Here is a 22,659-nt window from a genome sequence, read left to right on the forward strand (position 1 = left end):
ATAAATATAAGGATCTCAGTATAGTTTAATGTTTCCCTTCCTAAAGTATGCACACTATTATTATTGTTTAATACAGTGTGTGTTAATCTATAGTTTTTTATGTTATACTTGTTTTAAAGTCCTTGCTTCTCAGACCTTCCATTTGAGATAATTTAAATTCTGTCTGAATTACTTTAAATACATTGATAAGTGTATATTCATGATGAGTTCTCTTAAGTTTGTTTACTTATGCCTCCTGCTCTCTTCCTCCTCCTTTTTCTTCTTCCCTCCTTCATCTCCTTCCCTTCCTTTTCCTCCTCCTAGTCATTTTTCTCTTCTTACTTCTTTCTCATAATCATACTCATTCTCACTCCATTTTTCTACTTGTTCTAAATGTCTTTGTTTTTAAAGTATTTTTCTGGATACAGTATTCTAAATTTGCAGTCATTTTCATTTTGAATTTAATGTTACCAATGTCACTCCAATACATTTAATTTAAAAAAAGAATAAAAATACTAATAAAAAGAAATCAGTATTTTATACTCTATTGGCATTATTACTGCTAATAATTTAGTTGTAAAAATAATTGACAGTCTTTGCATTTCCTCTCATTCCTTTCTTTTCTGCAGTTTCACTTTGATGTTTTGCAGTTATTCTGTTTTATATTAATTAGAATTTTGATGTCCTTCATCATTTAAAAACTAGAGGACTGGTGCACGAAAATTTGTGCACTCGGGGGGGGGGTCCCCCTCAGCCTGGCCTGTACCCTCTCACAGTTCGGGACCCCTCGGGGGATTTCTGACTGATGCAGCGGTTCTCAACCTGTGGGTCGCAACCCCTTTGGTGGTCGAACAAACCTTTCACAGGGATTGCCTAAGACCATCCTGCATATCAGATATTTACATTACAATTCATAACAGTAGCAAAATTACAGTTATGAAGTAGCAATGAAAATAATTTTATGGTTGGGGGTCACAACATGAGGAACTGTTTTAAAGGATCAGAATGTTGAGAACCACTGGACTGATGGCTTAGGCCTGTTTCCCAGGGGAATGAGACAAAGCTGGCAGTCAGACCTCCCTCTGGCAGCCCAGGAGCCCTTGGGGGATGTCCGACTAACAGCTTAGGCCTGCTGCCTGCCACTGCACTGGCCAGCCATGAGCCTGCTTCTGGCTGAGCGGTGAGGCCCCTGTGGAAGTGCACTGACCACCATGGGGCAGCTCCTGTGTTGAGCGTCTGCCCCCTTGTGGTCAATGCACATCATAGTGACTGGTCATTCCTGGTCATTCCACCATTAGGGTCAATTTGCATATTACCCCTTTATTATATAAGATTAGCCAATGTATTTCCAAATATTGCTGCTCACTGATTAATATCTTGGAAATTCAATTAATCTAATATTAAATATTTTCATTCTATCTTTTGTATCTCTTTCCCTTTCTTCTTCTATCTTGTTTCTCTTTGCTATGTTCCAGGTAATATTTTATCTTCTGTTTCACTAAAACTCTCTTTAACTGTATCTAATCTGCTAAACATATGCTGTTTATAATTTTTATTATGCATTTTTTTCTAGAGATAGTACAAACATTTTGTATCAATATAGATAATTTCTATTTCTTCAAAATATATATTTTAAACGGTCTTTTTTAAGCATAGTAACTCTATTTGTTTTATAATCTGTGTTGAATAATATCAGAAATTTTATAGATCTTTCACTTGTTTTTATGATGGTTCTTTTTTATTTTAACTTACATTCTTGTATGCCAAGTAACCTATGATAATATACTAGCTAAAATACTAGAAATACTATTTTTTTAGAAATAATATGAAACCTATTTGTATATACTTTCATTAAGAGTATGTTTGCTTTTGCTCCTCTTAGACAATGAGGATTATTTGAATCTAAATTCAAATTTTTAAGTAACTTTGGCCTCCTGCTGATGTGAAATTAGGTGAAAATTTCTCAAAATAACTGTTTTGTATTTTCAATATTATCTCTGAGTTTATGGCATTTTACATTCTCATATTACATTTGAAGGAATGTATTTTATTCTATTTCTATACCTTCAAGAGTCCCATACTTTTTAATTCTATTCACCTCGCATTGATGAACATATCAAAATGAATTTAAAGTTGCCAGGAATGGCAAATGCCCTAAAAAAAAAAAGAAAAATACAGTAATTAACTTTCTGTGTTTTTTCTTTTTATTATTGCCTACATATTCCCCTAATATATTTTCATCTTAATATGTTCAAAAAACACTAGAATAAATATTTTATTAAGCATTTTTACATTTTTATTAGTGAGATTTTTCTGAATAAACTATTAATAACATATATATTAAATATATCAATTTTGCCAAAACCGGTTTGGCTCAGTGGATAGAGCGTTGGCCTGCAGACTGAAAGGTCCCAGGTTCGATTCCAGTCAAGGGCATGTACCTGGGTTGCGGGCACATCCCCAGTAGGAGATGTGCTGGAGGCAGCTGATTGATGTTTCTCTCTCATCGATGTTTCGAACTCTCTATCTCTCTCCCTTCCTCTCTGTAAAAAATCAATAAAATATATATATATATATATATATATATATATAAATATATCAATTTTGAGGAAAATCAGTTCATGTGTTTAAAGGACTTATTTCTCAGTTTGAACATCATCTAAAATATACATATAAACATTAAGTTTAGATTTGTTTTTTAAAATCTGTAAACCTTAAATTTCTGTGTCATCACCACAGAAAGATTTATTTTCTCTTAAGTTAAAGAAAGGTCTAAATAATGGTAGTCCAGAGTTGTTATGTTATTATGATATCAAGGATATTAAGACAGGCATTATTTTCTATTTGGTCCTCTGTATAATGCTATGTTACATTTATTCATGGAATCATTTCAGTGTTTTGGTGTTCTTATTAGAAATAAAGCATTACAAACACAGGGAGAGAAAAATGGCAGTATTAGTCTCCATTTCCATAACTTTCACAAAAGTCCTTCCCATAACATTGGCTTGAACTTGGTCACTTAGTCACTTGGCCTGTGCCAACTGTGAGGGGCATCTACACTAATAAAAGAGAAAAATGGTAACTGGTGTACGGCGATACCGTTTTCATTGGCTAATCAGGGCTATATGCAAATTAACTGCCAACTAAGAATGGCAGTTAACTGCCAACTAAGATTGGCAGTTAACTGCCAACAAGATGGCGGCTAATTTGCATATGTAGGCACAATGCAGGGAGGCGAAAGGGAAAGCAGGAAGAAGCCCCCTGCCACTGACAGTGATCGGAAACCCAGGGAGGAGCTAAGAGCTGGGGGGCAGGGCAAAGGCGGCCTTGGGGCCGCCTTTGCCCTGCCCCCCAGCCATGATCAGAGAATCAGGCGCCTTTGCCGCCCTGGCCAGTGATAGCAGGAAGTAGGGGTGGAGCCAGCAATGGGAGCTGGGCACGGTCGAAGCTGGCAGTCCCAGGAGCTAGGGGTCCCTTGCCTGGGCCTAAAGCGAAGCCCACGATCGCGGCGCCCCCCGCTGCCACTGCAGGTCCCCACTGCCTGGGCCGGACACCTAGGCCAGAGGCATTAGGCCTGGGCAGGGGCGGAGCCTGCAACCGCGGGGAGCTGGGGGTCCCCTGCCCAGGCCTGACACCTCTGCCGGAGGCCTCAGGCCTGGTCAAGGGGCTGATCCGGTGATTGGTGATTGGAGGGTGATGAGGGTCAACTCCTCTGGCCCAGGCATCAGGCCTGGGTGGGGGGCGGAGCCGGGGATTGGGGGGATATGAGGGTCCCCTTGCCCAGGCCTGAAGCCTGGGTCAGAGGTGTCAGGCTTGGGCAAGGGGTGGGGCAAGCAATCAGAGGGAGATGGGGGTCCCCTGCCCAGGCATGATTCCTGGGCCAGAGGCCTCAGGCCTGGGCAGGGGCCAGAGCCAGTGATCAGGGGGAGATGGGGGGCCCCTGTCCAAGCCTGACACCTCTGGCGGAGGCGTCTGGCCTGGGCAAGGGGCTGATCAGGCGATCGGAGGGTGATGGGGGTCAACGCCTGAGGGCTCCCAGTATGTGAGATGGGGCAGGCTGGGCTGAGGGACACTCTCCCCGCCTCCCCCACACCCAGGGCATGAATTTCGTGCACCGGGCCCCTAGTTATCAAATAATAGTCATTACCTGGATTCAGGGTGACCTCGGTAGTGTAGGACTTCTGTTGGAAACAAGGAAGGGAAGACTAGCTTAGACAGGTGACTGGTCATCTCTGCTACTGAGTGACTTATGAATAATTTCCACTTTCTCTAAATCGATGTCAATAATTGGGAAAAGACTCCACTACTTTGAAATATATGATTTATTAATAATTTTCGTAAAAAATATTTTTAGTTATCATAGAAATACTTTCATGAATAATTACTGATACTTGTCAATCAGTGTTGCTTGTCAATGAGTAATGAAATCGCCCACTGCTGAGCACACTATTCACTCATAATTACCAATTAAAGAAATGCTAAGAGAGAAAATGATGTTTAGGATAAAAATATTTTACCAATTTACCAAAAGTTCCAATTTGAAATGACTTGCCTTGACAGGTGATGAATAAAATCTCATTAGAGACAAATCAAATGCTTCGCCCCTGCATAATTCTGATCTGAACCCTCTCTTTTCCATTAATGTTAATATTTCTAAAATGCATCACGGATCTTGATAATTTAAAAGGCATTATGTGAGAAAACACCATTCTGGAACTGAAAAAGCATTATTGTTGTCTTGACTGTGTTGACAGTATCATCAATGAGGTAATGGCCTGAGGCACCAAAGAAGTTGTTCTTCCTGTTTGCATCATTTAGACTTGCTTTCTTAAAAAAAAAAAAAAAATCAGTGACACCCAGAAGCATCTTAAAAATAATATCTGTCTCTCTGAACCCTCTATATTGTCTTTGAACTAGTAAAGCATCTTAATCGAACATTAAGAGAAGCACAAACATTTAAAGCCACTCAGTGATTGCAGCTCAAAGAAAATATTCTAATAGAATTGATCTAATTTTTGATGGAGTCATGTTTTATTTTTTAAATATTTATTTTCAGTTTTACTGAAATATAATTGACATATAGCATTGTATAAAGTTTACGGTTTACAACATAATGATTTGATATATGTATGTTGTGAAATGATTACAATTCTGAGTTTAGTTAACATTGCCACCTCACATAATGCTACGATGAACATGGGTGTACAGATGTATCTTCAACATAGTGATTTCATTTTCTTTGAATATACACTTAGAAGTCAAGTGCTAGGTCATATGCTAGTCCTATTTCTAACTTTTGAGGAACCTCTATACTATTTTCCATAGTGACTGCACTAATTTACATTACCACCAACAGTGTGCAAGTGTTTCCTTTCTCTCCACCAACACATTATCTATGTGTTTTTGGTAATGGCCATTCTAACAGGTGTGAGATATCTAATTGTGGTTTTGATATGCATTTTCCTGATAATTAGTGATGTTGAGCACCTTTTCATATTCCTCGGGCTATTTGAATATCTTTTATCAATAAATGTCTCAAAAATATCTATTCAAATCTTTTGCCCATTTTTATTGGATAATTTTTTATATATTTATTATTATTATTTTGCTATTTAATTGTCTGAATCCCTTAAATATTTTGGATATTAACCCTCATGAGATATGTGGTTTTCAAATATTTTCTCCCATTATATAAATTGCCTTTTGATAATTTTTAATTATTTTTTGAGGTACAGAGAAGTCTTGTTTTCTCTATGGGGTAAATCTAAGATATGTTATAATTTCCCTATAATAAAATAATAATTCATGTGTCATAATTGCAATTTTTAAGCCTCATAATCTGGGAATATTCCATCAGTTACTGACATCTCATTGATAATTATAAAATGAAATAATTTAATAATAGAAGACATTAGTAACTTTCCAAACCTAAGTAAATAAAAAGACGGGACCAATGTTAGAGGATGAAGTAATGTTACTTTTGTGGCTTCAATCAGGAGAACTTTTGGTAGCTATTCAAAAAGTCACAAAAGATGAGAAAACAATGAGATAATTCTAAAGCAGAATTTTAATGCCATATTATTTCACTGTATATTTTGTGGATGTATATATTGTTTTGGATAACTAATAAATCTCATCTCACCCTGGTTTTGTTTGCTATATCAAAGAAATTCTTTTAAAAAAGGGTGGGGTATATTAAAGCTGTAGACTTTTTTAAGTGAAGAATTGATTTCGAGTGATAATTCCTGAATGACTACAAATCCAATCCATAGAGCACGTGGCCTTTATATCTGACCTCAGTGCGGCTAAATCCTTGTGTGCTGCTTAAGATGACCAAGCGTAAGAACTATGCTTACATTCAGTCTTTGCAATGTCTCTATGTATAATATCTCATTTTGGCAAATGAGTAAAATGAACACAAAAACTAATAAGTAACTTGACAATTACACAGCAGCTAATTGTCAGAATCTGGACTTAAATATATTTTGAATGGCTTTAGAGTTCATCCTGATATACTAGATTAAAAAAATTATATAAAGTACTTTATTACCTAAGGAGCATTTGCTTCAATTGATATCATCTTAATTATGGTCAAAACCTATTTATGTTTTAAAATATGGGGTGGGAGAGCAGGAAGAAAGAAGGGACGGCAAAGAGAGACACTGCAAGAGCAAGAGGGAAAAAGTCTATTATCATTAAACATGATTTTATTGTTTGACCTAGTTACTTTGGCACCAAGTGATAGCTTCAAAAATTAAATTCAAAAGATAAAAAAGTTAAATTTTTGGGAAATTGCCCTGTAGGCATGTACAATAATCTTAAAGTCTCAAAACCATTGAAATAATGGCTTCTTGATACTTTCAGCTGTGTCACACTTCACCTCATATTGCTGAAAGAAGAAACACTGCTTTGAATCTCTTTGTCAGAAACATTTTAATTATTAGTTATTTTTAATACTGACAAAGAAATATCCATTTTTGTGAAATATATGTTATATATAATTTAAAGGTGTATATAATTTATATTGAAGGGGAATATTAGACATTTGGGGGACTAGCAATCTGAATCTTTGCCAGTAACCAGTATTCTGATGCACACTCTTGCTAGTAGATAATTAGCTCCATTCTTGTCTGCAATGCTTGTTCTGCCTTGCAGAACCTGTTTCCCGGAATACTCCCATTTTACAGAGGCCATAAACCATGAACCATACACAACCCCCAGAGGGGGTTGTCAGCGCTGGTATCAGCCAGGCCAGGCCTTTGGGTGTAATTTCACTTCCTCTATCCCAACCCATGGGGGGCTGCAAAGCCCGTGAAAAGTCTGGAAGCCTGATCCATATTTGGGGGACAAAGAAACTAAAAGGGATAGAAGGAAGACTTCCCCATATTCATCACTCAGGCTTTGGAGGCTGATTCCCTTGAGTCACCGCACTAGTGCATCTGCAATTCTGCATTAAAGGCTCCTCTTCTGAATCCCCTGAGTGCCTGCCTTAGTATTCTCCTGTGCGCCTGGCAGCTTATCTATAACAATATATTCACATAATTCACATATGTATATATTTCTCACTTTTGTCTTTAAAAATGGGGGATGTCAAATGACTCTCTAGGGCAACCGAAGAATTGCCCCTTAAACACACTGCGGAATGATCATCAAATAGTTATTTATTAAGCAGCTCAACAAGAATGTCCACATTCTTTTCATCAGCAGTTCTGTTTCTTAGAACCAAATATTTATCATATATAGTACTGAATCATGATAATGAGTACAAAAGTAGTTATTATGAAAAATAATAATTTTTTAAAAAATAAAAGATGTGTTGCCTGATCGGTAATGAAGATAAAAAAATAAATAAATAAAATGGGTCTAACAATGTTTACTATGATAAAAAATAAACACACACACACACACACACACACACACATATATATATACATATATATATATGTATATATATATATATTAAAAACAGAAAATTGATCAGAGCATATAGAGTCTACTTGTGCCATAATGATGGCAATAATTACAGTATTTATGTATTATTGGCAATCTGGTGATGATAATGTGGAGGACATATTGAAATGGGTAAACATAGATTCAGGGAGAAAAATTAAGTGGCATTGCAGTAACCAGATGATATATTATCCAAGTAAATGTATGGACTGCTGGGAACCAGCGGACGCCAGAGATGATATCAGATTACCCATAGAGGTGGAATGTGGTATAGAGGACACAGAGAATTATCTGAGAGATATTTAGATTAAAATATTATTAATTTAAGAAGTAGGAAAAGAAGGTATTTTTTTTTCTGTATTCTGTTGTTATCTGGTTTATAGTCTGTAACTTTAGTGGGACCTAAGGAAGAACCTACTAATCCCAGCTGGCTAGATGGACTGCCTGGGATAGGGTTTGGTTAAAACACACACACACACACACACACACACACACACACACACACACACACACAAGACAAACAAACAAACAAACAATAAATATAACAACATTGTAATTCATTTAATCGGATGTCTATGACACTGACTTTCATGCTGTGCTATGAGATTTAGGATCTGTAAATACACTATGCTAGTGGGGAGAAAAGTCCACTATTTAGTTTATTGTCTTTTTTTGTTTATTGGAAAGATTACATTCATTTCATAGTTGTAATACCAAAGGTTATCAGTCTTGACACAAAAACAAAATGGAATTTCAACTAGAGCACTACATTCCTTATAACTCTTAAGTAGCTCACCTTTTGCTTTCAAACTATTTTTTTCAATTTGCTACTCAGTAGTCTAATCTATAACACACATACTTCTATCTCTTTGCACACTTAAATTTATAGTGTAATTATACTTGACTGCCTAGGCTCATTTATGCTTGCTTCTCTCAGTAATTTTAAGAACACAACCTTCGCCGAAACCGGTTTGGCTCAGTGGATAGAGCGTCGGCCTGCGGACTGAAAGGTCCCAGGTTCGATTCGGTCAAGGGCATGTACCTGGGTTGCGGGCATATCCCCAGTAGGAGATGTGCAGGAGGCAGCTGATCGATGTTTCTCTCTCATCGATGTTTCTAACTCTCTATCTCTCTCCCTTCCTCTCTGTAAAAAATCAATAAAATATATTAAAAAAAAAACACAACCTTGTCCTACTTGCTATCTGGTTTTATTTACACTCTTCTTTTTGAAGTTATATATATATACAGAAAAGCATAAAGAGATAGAAATATAGATTAAAAAACTCAGAAATTCTCAATCAACTGTTTAAAATAAGATGATTGACATTATTAATAGTGTTGAATCTCCCTGTATGCAATTCATGCATTTCTTACATTCCATGTATACAGAGAATATTGACGACAATATGGCTTAAGTCTTATTGACATCTTTTTTTTTTAAATATATTTTATTGATTTTTTTACAGAGAGGAAGGGAGAGAGATAGAGAGTTAGAAACATCGATGAGAGAGAATCATCGATCAGCTGCCTCCTGCACATCCCCTTCTGGGGATATGCCCGCAACCCAGGTACATGCCCTTGACCGGAATCGAACCTGGGACCTTTCAGTCCGCAGGCCGACGCTCTATCCACTGAGCCAAACCGGTTTCGGCTTGTTGACATCTTTGTTCCTGCAACATCCAGCATAGAATTTTATCCATAGATGATATTCACTATATAATTTTTAGTTGAGTGTAAGAATATCCAGGCTGAAGAGAATAGTAGTAAAAAAGAAAATAAAACTTTTAGAGCTGAAAAATAAGGTATGTTTATTTTTGCTTTCTGAGTTTAAGTATTTTGTATAAGTTACTCATTGAATTTCAAATGCTAGTAGGTCAGCAGAGAATTTAGAAATAACAGCACATACTTGTGAAGTTTTCAGTTTTCTTCATGTTCTAGTTGTATGCCAATCTGGTTGGGAAAAAAGCTTGATATTTCAATCTTAAATTCATTAAGACATATTTTGTGTCCTAACATATGATCTAAACTGGAGAATGTTTCATGTGCATTTGAGAAGAATGTATCTTCTGATGCTGTTGGATGAAATATGTTGTATATGTCTGTCAGTCTCATCTGGTCTAACTTGTAGTTTAAGACCATTTCCTTACTGATTTTCTGTCTAGGCAATCTATTCATTGTGGAAAGTGGGGTATTGTAGTCCCATAAAATTATTGTATTGCTGTCTATTTCTACCTTCATATCCGTTAATATGCGTTTTAAATGTTTAGGTACTTCCATATTGGGTGCATAAATATTTATAATTAGTACTTACTCTGGATGAATTGATCATTTATTATGTGATTACCTTGTTTGTCTCTTGTCCTTCATTTTCCATGCAACTGCATCTTTGTTTACTATAGTTCTCTGGGACTTGTGAATGCAAGCCTCATCAATTTTCAGAAACAGTTGCTTTTGAGGCTCATCTTTTGGGTGGGAGCTTTAAAAGTTGGGGTGCTAGGGGTGTGGTCCAAGTGCTACTTTACCCAGAGAATAGTGGGAGTTGGGGGTTTTCTCCTGATTGTATATTCTATAGGTGGGGTTTATGTTGAGAATGTACATAAGCCTTTTTTTTCCATTTCAATGTGGGTATCTTTGAGTTGCCTGATGTATAGGATTTCTCAGCTAGGCTTCGGATTTCCTTCAGAGGGAATTGCTCCTTGTGTAGCTGTATGTTCAGTGCTCCGTAGGTTGAGAAAAACTCATTAGTCTCTAACATCACCGTCTTAGTCTGGAGTAGGAGTCAAACCTTCCTTATAGTATATATTGAAAGGAGTTGGCCAAAGGTTAAATAAATGTAGTTGAAAGCTTGAATTTCCTTGATATTTTCAATTTTTACTTTTGAGAAGATTATAGCATTATGATGTAAGGGTAAAATTATTACACTTCATAGGATATGCAGACTTTATCTATTATCATAGATTTCAAAAAGGACATGAGAGAAGGTTGACTTTGAAAAGCATTTATTAGTGCAGCATGGAGGATTATATAGCTCTCGAGTTAGCTGAGCTGAATTGAATAACGGAAGGAGTTTCATGTTTGTTCTCTGTACCAGTACCAAAGGAGTAAGTAGTATGCTTTAAAAAATAAAACCTTCTTTTGTATAAGTCAAGATTTGAGCAGAAGTTCTATGCACCTATTAAAATAATGTTTACACAGCTCTTTCTTCATGGGAAGTACATCACTTCTGGGCTCCTTCTTAAGTATAAAATAAGCTATAAAAAAATCAATTCCTTGCATATCTGTAATCTTCCATTATATATATATATATACACACACACACACACACACACACACACACACACACACATACATATATAACAGTCTTAACTTACAAAATGCAGTTTTTCTTTTTAAGTGGAAAATATTAGTGTACAATATTATGCTCATAAGCATTAATTTTCACAGACCATTTCAAAGCTATAAAAATTGCTTGAGTTTAGAATTATGTTTGATTTTTTTGTTCCCCTTCACCTAATTTTAATGCTGATCAGCACCATTCTTCTAAAATCATGGGTACTATAGTTTTGCATAACTTACAGTTCTCAAAAACAATGAAGGTATGAAGATCTATAAAGAATAACTGATGAGTCCTAGCTGGTTTGGCTCAGTGGATAGAGTGTCGGCCTGCGGACTGAGGGGTCCCAGATTCCATTCCGGTCAAGGTCACATGCCTGGTTGTGGACTTGATCCCCAGTAGTGAGTGTGCAGGAAGCAGCCAATCAATGATTCTCATCATTTATGTTTCTATCTTTTTCTTCCTCTCCCTTCCTCTCTGAAACCAATAAAAAATACATATAAAAATTTAAAAAATAACGATGAGGTAGATAAAACCTAACTCAGTTGAGGAAATTATATTTTTGTTATGTAAATTACTGAACTATGGTTCAGTCATGAAGAAAAACTTTAATTATCAGACTACCTTCCTGCTTCAATTACATTAGTTTTAATACCAGACCCTTTAAAAAGAAAAAGTAGGCCTACTCATGGTTGTTTGATAGGACCAACTCTCTTTCTTAACACTTAGCTTCAGGGTGAAATATAGTTTTGTTTCTAGATTCAGCCAGTTCTCATTTTCTTTTTTCCCTCTCAGCTTCAAATGCACTCTTTAAAGATGAAAAGATTTAACTCTGTGAACTTATCTCAAGTCACACAAGTTTGACTGTCAAAATAAACTGACAAACAAAATAGATCCAGAGACATGGAAGCATGCAACAGACTGAGGATCCTCAGAGGGAATGGGTGGGGGAAGTGATCAACCAAAGAACTTACATGCATATATGCATAACCCATGGACACAGACAAAGTGGAGTGAAGGTGTGAGGAGGAGGGTGATCAATGAGGAGAACAGGGAACATCTGTAATAATCTCAACAATAAAGATACATTTAAAAAGAAAACAAAATTGGATTCACAATAAGTTAATGCAACACAAATTTCTTTCTTCACATTTACCTACATATAATATGTACATATATGGTTATAAAATAACATGTCACTATAGGTAGATACACTAAGTAAAAGTTAACTTTATTTTCTATATCTGAGCTGATATTTCTTACAAATCCCCAACTTCCTGAGTAGGGAAAGATCTCTGTATCCCCTATACATGGGAATGAGAGTACAAAAATGACAGGTTTGGCACAGCAAAATAGAATAAGTTCAGGAGTAGAACAGCAATTATTATCATTTTTATGATAGTGATGTTATTTGGTTCTCTCTTTGGTGATTTGGAAAACAGAAGTAGATAGCATAGGTATTAATTAAATGATGATTTTGCCTATCCAAATTTTTTTAGGTGCTTTACATATCAACGTTTACTAAGCAGCAATATTGTTTCTGACCTCTATGTACACTGGCTAAGGATGGTGATAGTGCAGCTTTCTGATGCTTGTAGTTCATTCCTTGCACTTAGTATCAGCCAGGTTGTCCCTGAGGGGAAAATAGAGTCCTTTCATCATGTTTTCTTTTCTCTTAATAACAATCTATTTTGATAAACTTCTTATTGTTGGAATAGCACAATATGGAAACTTGTCAGACTGGCATTGTTCACATAGCAATATGATTTCAAGATTTCTCCATAACTTTTTGCAGTTTGCTAGCTCACATATTTTTATTGCTGGGATATACCACAATTTGTTTACCCTTTTATCTTTTGAAGGACACCTTGGTTGCTTCCAGTTTGGGGCATCTATGAATAAACATGTATATGAAGCATTTTGTGTGTACATAAATTGTCAGTGCAATCAGGTAAATAGCTAAAAGTATGATTACTGTACTGTGTACTAAGACTACATTTAGCTTTGTAAGAAATTGCTAAAATGCCCTCCAAAGAGACTGCTATCCCATTTTCTAGCTAGCATTTAGTGTGTTTAGCATTCTGTAATTCACACATTATAATGGAGTATAGTGGAATTATATAGCTGTTTTAATTTTCAATTCTCTAATGACATACGATGTTGAACACCATTTCAAATGCTTATTTTTCATCTTTATATTGCCACTGGTGAGAGGTCCTTTCAGATTATTCGTCCATTATTTTTACTTTTACAGTTGAATATATAACTAACAAAGCTCTACTATTGCAATGGCTGTTCTTTCTCCACCAAACTGCAAGGTTACCTTTGTCAGAAATTATTTGATGGCATATGTATTGGACAGTATTTTAAACCTATATTCTATTAAAAATGTGACTTAAATGGCATTGCTTTAGCATTTTTACCATTAAATTTTTATATGTGCATATACAGTATGTATTATATAGTTAAGAATTACATAGTTAAATGTATTGACACTGAAATGCTCAATATTAACTATTGTAACATTTTGATGAGTAGTTTTCCAGTCCATAAAACACAAATGTGCGTGTGTGCACTCGCACACACACACACACACACACACACACACACACACTGTATCTGTAAATCATCTCCAAGCTCTAAACCAAAAATAATTTGTCATACCTTGGGGTTTTCCATTAAATATCTGTATTTTTACCCTAACTTTGGTTTGAAAAGGAAGTATTCTATTTTTTAATAAATTATATTCTTAGCTTTTTATTTTATTTACTTAGATGCCCAGTGCATGAAAATCATGCACGGGGTGGGTCCATCAGCCCAACCTGCATCCTCTCCAATCTGGAGTCCTCAGGGAAGCCCTCTCCAATTCGGGTGCCCTGATGGCTTGGACCCACTTGCCGTGGTTCTCTGCTCTCTGCGGGTCCTGGCTGCTCCACTCTAGCTGCCTAGAGGCTCTCGGTGGCCCAGAGGCACTCTATGGGTGGTGCGGGACACTTTCCTCAATGCCGCAGTGACAAAGCAAGCATTCTGCCAAGCCGCTCACGCTGCCCACTCGCAGCAGCTACCCCCCCCCACCCCCCAGGACTGGGGGACTCTGGCAGGGCTGAGGGGACTGGGCTCCACCATCTTGTGGCTAAGGGCGCCGTCATCTTTGTGACAGAGTGACAGTTAATTTGCATATTATCCTTTTATTAGATAGGATAATGAAACCTTTATTTTTAACTCTAATAAGAGTGAACTTGAGCATTTGATCATATATCAACAAGGCTGCAAAAGGATGGAGTTTAGGAGTGAAGACAGCATGCTGTACATATAAGAAAGTCTAATAAAGCAGGACTTTTCAATACTTGCCACTTTGGTACTTTGGGCTGGATAATACTTTGCAGTGGGAGGCATTCCTTTACATTGTAGGGTGTTTAGCAGAATCCCTGGCTTTTGCCTACTAGGTGCTATAGCACTCATTCATTGTGACAACCACAAATGTCTCTAGGCATTGCCAGATACATCCTGGAGGAAGAGGGTATTGCTCTGTCCTAAGGAAAGGGTACACATTTCTTTAGCTGTGGACTCATGTAATTAGCCTTCCTCCTATATTAATTCATATGGGCCAATTGAAGGCTGCAGGTGGACTATTCAAAAACACATCTGAGTTTTTTTGGGAGGTAAGGAAGGCCCATATTCCATTCTTCTGAGATTGAATGAATGTCTTTGATAAACTCATCATACTCTAACCACATAATTTGATAAAAAGAAAGTGTGTTCGTCATATGTAACAGTACTATATGTTACAGGACAGATTTTGCAGCTAAGTGCATTTCTGATGCTACTTTGCAAAAGTAGCATACCCTACCACTTTGGAAAAATATTAACTAAATTATGTTGGGATCCCTTAGTCAAAAGGTCTAGTTCACATAGGAATAGAAGAGAGGAGAAGTGCTTGTATGGTAATAATATAAAGCTGGAAATGACAGGGAAGGCTGAATTGTATAAGGCATCATCTCCATTTAGTGCACAAATACCATCAGGAAGTACAATAAACCTGAGGGTGTAATGGCAATTATAGTATCCACAATATCTCAACGCATAGCAATGGCCTGTTGAAAGCTCTTAGTGATGGAGAAGATCAGAGTCCACGTGGCCTGGTTGCAGGCTTCAGTTGTTCACAACACAGTACTGGGAAAGTTTTCCTCAGGCAGTTGAATATCATAATTCTAGTGGTGACATCACTGAGTGGTGGAAACATTGAATGAAATGGGATATAGAACCTTTCAGGGAACTGATGAAGTCAACAACACTCTATAAAGTAAGAGAAATAACCATAATTGATACAACTTAGCTAAATATTCAGCCTTTCTGGTTTTCGCCCCATGAAACAAGGTATTCAGACCTGACCTGGCTGGTCCGGGTTATACCTTGGAATGCCTATTTTGTTTTGTTTTTCTCGAGTGGTGGGCTGTGTAGGAGGTTTTTCTGGAGAGAAAATACAAGCTCCTGATAATTTATAAACAAGGATCTCAGAATCATTTCATTAGGACACTAAATGAAATGGAAACACATTTGATTACTGAGCTAATTGCTGCATTTGGACAAAAGAGTTACAGTAATCCACACCAAACAAGGATGATAAGCTGTTTAAACATTTGTAGTCCGCTCTCTACTTAGATCTGGAAATTCAAGTAGAGAGATTTATGAATTTATTCATGGTGAGGTTAGGAAATGACATAAAAATAATTAAAGAATTTCTGCTTTGCATAATTTTTTATCATATCTCTTTACCAAGGTTGATTTATCTCTCATAATAGCTTAAGAGATTTCAAATCAAACTCCCATCTGTTTTGTAACTCTTGTATGACTTTGGAATTATCTGGTAATTAAACCAAAGACTTATTATCCCGGAATTGCTCATATATTTTTTGGTTACAACTTTAATAGTTTTATCTATCTTTCCTTAAATTGAATTAATTGTAAACTCTAGCTGAATAGTACAGAGTTTATTTTGGTGTGTGTGTGTGTGTGTGTGTGTGTGTGTGTGTGTGTGTGTGTGTTGGAGGTGCAACCTCTCTCTTTATCTGAATTCTGAATCACATGGAAAAATGGGAAGAATGTGGTATATGATGTGAGAAGACTTTTAATTTTGTTTTCTCCATTTTGTATTAAGAAAGTTGAAACAGACTCATAGACACAGAGAATAGACTAACTATTGCCTGGGGGGAGTGGCCTGAGGTACTGGGTGAAAACTGTGAGGGAATCAAGAAATACAAATTGGTAGTTACAAAACAGTCATGGAATGTAAAGTACATCATAGGGAATATAGTCGATAATATTATAATTACTACGTATGATGTCAGGTGGTTACTGGAAATATCAGGGTTGGGGGAGCACCTTGTGTAGTATATGATTAACCACTGAAACTAATACAAAATAATATTGAATGTAAACTGTAATGTTTTAAAAAGAGATGGAATAAAATGATAGATGAGAATATAGCATATATATTATATATTAACTTTTGAAGTTATATATTAACTTCAAAATGACAATGGCAATATTAATATCTATCAGAATAGAATTTAGTGGCTATTTAAGGCATCTATTTATGCAAATGAATTACAGTATGTGTAGCAATAAAGATATATCTCAAAAACATGATACTTACTAAATAAAACAAGTTGTATACTAAGTGAATACTGCTTGAATATTGTCAAGTAGACATTTGGAAAATACTTTAAAATACCTTTATTGTGATATTGTTTTTCTTGTTAGTCTAGGTTAACTGCACATCAATTGAATATGTTGCTCACCTTTCATAAAAATTCACTCTTAATTCTCTTCTAAGAAAAATCATATATATTTTGCATTATCCTTCTTCCCTTTTCTCAGCATAGATAATTTCTAAAGAAGATATTTTAAATAGCCCTGATTTATTCTTCCTTTGAGACTTTTAAACGCACTTCGAACACAGGGAATATAGGTGAGAGTTAAAAAAAATGCAATTTATTTTAAGCTATATGGTGGAGGATTTTTGTCAAGGTTAACAAAGATTGTCTTTCCTTCTAATTTTGATTTGCCTGACATAAATAACAAACTTGTACTTCAAAACACTTAAGCTTTGTAAGGACCCATGGCACTATAACTTCAAGGCAATTATGCAATAGAAATGCCAAACTATAGATCATCTAACCTTGAGGAAATTTGATTATATTATAATGCCATTTGCTTATTTGCATAATGGAAAACGTATTACAGTTTCGAATTGCACAATGATTTAGACATATGTTCATTATGGTATGCTTCTGAAATTGGTGCCAGAAATTGGATACAATGTTATTTATTTACAAATAAAACATTTAAGTAAATCATTGAACCAAAATTTAAAAAGTTAAAGTGTATTCTTCATCACTTCTTTTTGTCATCAATTTTAATGATTTTATGTTATTGTAATATGACTGAAAATTCTTACCTTGTTTTCTTAGCATGTTGATAAAACTTAATTTACACATCTCCAATTTCTCTATTATGTTTTATAATATTCTAATTTCTCTATTAATACATCATACATTTGTCTGTTTCCTATAGTATTTCTGGAAGCTAAAATGGTATTTTTCTGGAGGAGAGAAAATGCATGCTGCAGATATCAACATCCTGATCCTCACTGATATGTAAAGTGATGGAGCAATGGCACAATCACAAGCTCGCGTGGGAAACAATATACTTTCTTCTTCTTTTTTTAAATATACTTTCTTTTACCTTTCTTAATCACATAACTAGCCACTCCATAACTGGAATTCAAACGACAATCAGAAGCCCTCAGTGAAACAATGGCACAACTTCATTATGGAATGAATAGCATTTTCTGAGCTAGCATTGAAACTCCCATGGCCAGATATACTAGTAATATTGTGGGGAAGGAAATGTTCAGATCCAGGCACAGTACCTGGTGTGTAGGGCTCCAAGCAGTGCAGTTTTATTGAATGCATCAGTTAATAAGGATACATTTTTGTTCCTATCTTACAAATGACTTTTTGAGTACAAGAGTTGTCTCACCCTATTATGAAATTCAGTTTGGGATTTGGAGCATTTCTTTGAACATATCTAACAATTGAAAGACAGTATAAGAACAATCCTATGGAAAAGGTTCTGTTGACATTTTGTTTTTGAAGGAGAAGTTTGTAGAGTAATGGTGGAAATTAGATACTAAAAAGATTTCTACAGCATAAGTTTTGTCATATGGTCATTTTGCCTTAAGATGGGTGAATTTTGATACCTTGAATTTGCCTGAATTTGCCAAATAAAATGAATGAAGTAAGATTTTACACTGATAAAGAACATGTAAGGAGAAAAATAAATATAATTTGTCTCTTTTGAGTTTTTAATTGGAATATTAATAATTCACACAGGAATATTAATAGAAAAAATCCAATATACTATTTCTCAAGTAAATTTAAATATTTGCCTATTTAGTTAATTAATTAAATAACATTTTAGAATTGTGATTTGATAATTGGACATAGAGTTTTATGCTGTATTTATTTTCCCATTTGTACATACAGTCTGTGAGTCAACATACATTTATTAACACATAACTTATGCCCAGAGAAAGGTCAAAATGATGGTGTCTCAGCATTGCCTTATGGATGAATTCACCCCACTGTCATTCCATGTCCATAAGTGTCCAATAAATTGATATGTTTATGAATACATAAATATGGAATACAATTATGTTGGCATCTTCACAGCTGTTCTACTTTTTGGCAGATTTAGTGCCTCTTGGCCAACTCACAATAAGAAGATTTAAGAGCTTTTAATTGTGTTGTCTTTTCATTATTTCAGGAGATATAAATGAGAATGAGAATCAGTATCAAAGAACACTATATCGATTTTATATTTATATTTTTATATCTAAAAAGCCCAAGCAAAGAAAACATTTCTTCCATTTCTTCTCAGTAATACTTGCGTGTTCCAATTATGGAAAAGTTTTTTTGTGTTTTTTTTTTTTTTTTTTACATTTCTGCTCCATGGTGTTTTTATTTTAATATTTTTTTTTACTTTAAATTCTTTATTGCTTAAAGTATTACATGAGTCTTCTTTTTCCTCATTGACCTCTCCCTGGCTGCTCTCAACCCCCAGTACTAGCCCTCACCCCCCTGTCTGTGTTCATTGGTTATGCTCATAGGCATGCATACAAGTCCTTTGGTTGGTCTCTTATCCTTCACCCCCACCTTCCTTCATAGGTTGGAGAGTCTGTTCGATGCTTCTGTGTCTCTGGCTCTATTTTTGTTCGTCAGTTTATGTTGTTCATTATATTCCACAAATGAGTGAAATCATATGATATTTATCTTTCTCCAACTGGCTTATTTCGTTCAGCATAATGCTCTCCAGGTCCATCCACGCTGTCACAAATGGTAAAAGTTCTTTCTTTTTTACAGCAGTGTAGTATTCCATTGTGTAGATGTATCACAGGTTTTTAATCCACTCATCTGCTGATGGGCACTTAGGCTGTTTCCAATTCTTAACTATTGTAAATGTGCTGCTATGAACATAGGGGTGCATATATCCTTTCTGATTGGTGTTTCTGATTTCTTGGGATATATTCCTATATGGAGGTCTCTCTTTTCCGCGTCTAATGCAGCTAGAGAGTGGTCCGGTTCTTTGAGTATGGGCGGCTGGGGATTAAGAAAATGAAAGAAAGAGACAGACACAGAGATGGAAGAAAAAAGATGGGGCCGGGTGGGACCGCTGCCCTCTTCTGATGGACAGGCAGAGACCCAGCACTGAAACAGCGTGTTTATTTTATACCCCTAATATCAGGAAGTTTCACCAAAGGTCAAGACAAAGGAGCTTGGGTGGGCCCCAGTCATATTCATTCCCAGTGCTTGGCTGGATTTACATAATAAAACCCACTCCCAGGCACCTGGGCAAAAATGAAGGTCAAGCTGAGAACACTTCTGCCTTTTTGGTAAGATGTGTATCCAGGACTTGGCTTTGCCTGTTGCCCTGGATTCAGCTGACATTTATTAAAGAAATGAACATGTGCTTCCCAGGGGCCCTCTACATTCCTAGAAGTGGGATTACTAGGAGTGTCCTTTTTAATTTTTTGAGGAAGCTACATAGTGTTTTCCACAGGGGCTGCACCAGTCTGCATTCCACCAGCAGTGTACAAGGGTTTCCTTTTCTCCACATCCTCTCCAGCACTTGTCGTTTGTTGATGATAGCCATTCTGACAGGTGTGAGATGGTACCTCATTGTCGTTTTGATTTGCATCTTTTGGATGATTAGTGAGTTTAAGCATCTTTTCATATGACTGTTGGTCTTCTGTGTCCACTTCTGGAAAGTGTCCATTTAGGTCCTTTGTCCTTTTTTTATTGGATTTTTTACCTTGCTTTTGTTAAGTTGTATGAGTTTCCTATAAATCTTGGAGATTAAACCCTTATTGGATGTAACTTTGGCAAATATGTTCTCCTATGCAGTGGGCTCTCTTGTTGTTTTGTTGATGGTTTCTTTTGCTATGCAGAAGCTTTTTATTTTGATGTAGTCCTACTTATTTATTTTCTCAGTTTCCATTGTCCCAGGAGAGTGGTCGACAAACTGCGGCTCGCGAGCCACATGAGGCTCTTTGGCACCTTGAGTGTGGCTCTTCCACAAAATACCATGTGTGGGCGGGCACGTACTGTGCGATTGAAACTTCGTGGACCATGCGCAGAAGTCGGAATTTTGTAGAAGAGCCACACTCAAGGGGCCAAAGAGCCGCCTGTTGCTCGCGAGCCGCAGTTTGCCAACCACTGTCCTAGGAGATGTATTAATAAGCATATTGTTACAAGATATGTCTGATATTTTGCTGCCTATGGATTCTTCTAAGATTTTTGTGGTTTCCCATCTATGTATAAGTCCTTTATCCATTTTGAGTTTATTTTTGTGTGTGGTGTAAGTTGGTGGTCTAGTTTCATTTTTTTGCATGTATCTGTCCAATTTTCCCAACACCATTTATTGAAGAGACTATCTTGACTCCACTGTGTTCTCTTGCCTCCTTTGTCCAATGTTAATTGAGCATAATGGCTTGGATTTCTTTTTATTTATTTCAGAGAGGAAGAGGGAGAGAGATAGAAACATCAATGATGAGAGACTTGCCCAAGTTGCAGGCTCAATCCCTGGTAGGGGCATGCAGGAGGCAGCTGGCCTAAATACAGAGTTCAATTCTCAATTTGCACCTCTTCCTTAGAAGAATAAAGGAACATATCCATGTGGGTTGCAGGTTAGAGATGGAAATATATTTAAGAAAACTGCTCTGTATACCCTCTGAAAAATATCATGATTAAAAACACATATTACCATGGGGAAAATGCTGTACTAATTCCCAAACTCCATAGTATCGAGCGAGATCCTATATGGTCATATGAGTACATACAACAATTTCTACTACTTTCCTTTTTTAATGAAACCAGAAAAAAAAATCCTTACCCAGAAATAAATATACATTTAATTGAAAACTATCAAGAGTAAAATCTGCAGATTTTTTTAATTGTTTAACTGAAAATGTCAGTGATAGGTGATGTTCTCTCCATTGATTAGCCTGCTTTAAAGTTGTATCCTTAGCCTAGCAGGCATGGCCAAGTAGAAAACCCTTAAAACAGTTCAACTGACAGAAAATATGAATCTACATTAAAGCAGAAGTCTGGGGGATGGAAAAGAGTAGCCAATTTTAGCACATATTGCTGTTTTAATAATAGTAACCGGTGACTGATTTGGTATGGGAATCAGAAAGTGGGAGCCATAAATTATAATACCAAATATTCTATTTAATGAGAAAGGATTAAATGATGACAGCATTAAACATTTCACATCAATATTTTTATTCTTATTAAAACACAGCTACTACTAATCAATAACTCAGTAATTATTCTATCTATTAAATTTAACAACACAAATCTGACTTTCTTTTTTTAACATCCTACTGATCAAAATACTTTTATGTTTAAAAATAGAAATGATGTTATAGGCTTCAGAGTTTTAAACAAACACATCTTCAATATGTAATTAGAGAGGAAGATATTTTTGATTTTGTTACTTTATTTTCGTGTCACTTGTCAATTATTTTTGCCTGGGTCTTTAATAGTTTTATTTGCAATTGAATAAATCCCTTGATATAATTGGACCATTTTTACTTTTACTGGATTCTATAATTGCATGCTCAGGAATGAGAGTGAAAACACTATCAAAAAGTTAACATATAAAGTTGTAGGCATGTGGAGGATAAGAGAGTTTATGGGTTTTGTAGATAATACCTAAGATTAAAAATATGTAATGAAATAAATTTAAAGTCAGAATTTTACTATATACTGCTTCCATTTTATTTTTTAAAGGACAATTTTTCATAAATCTTCATTGCATACTTAAATAAC

Source organism: Myotis nattereri, assembly GCF_964212035.1.
Source record: "Myotis nattereri genome assembly, chromosome: 3".
Classification (NCBI taxonomy): Eukaryota; Metazoa; Chordata; class Mammalia; order Chiroptera; family Vespertilionidae; genus Myotis; species Myotis nattereri.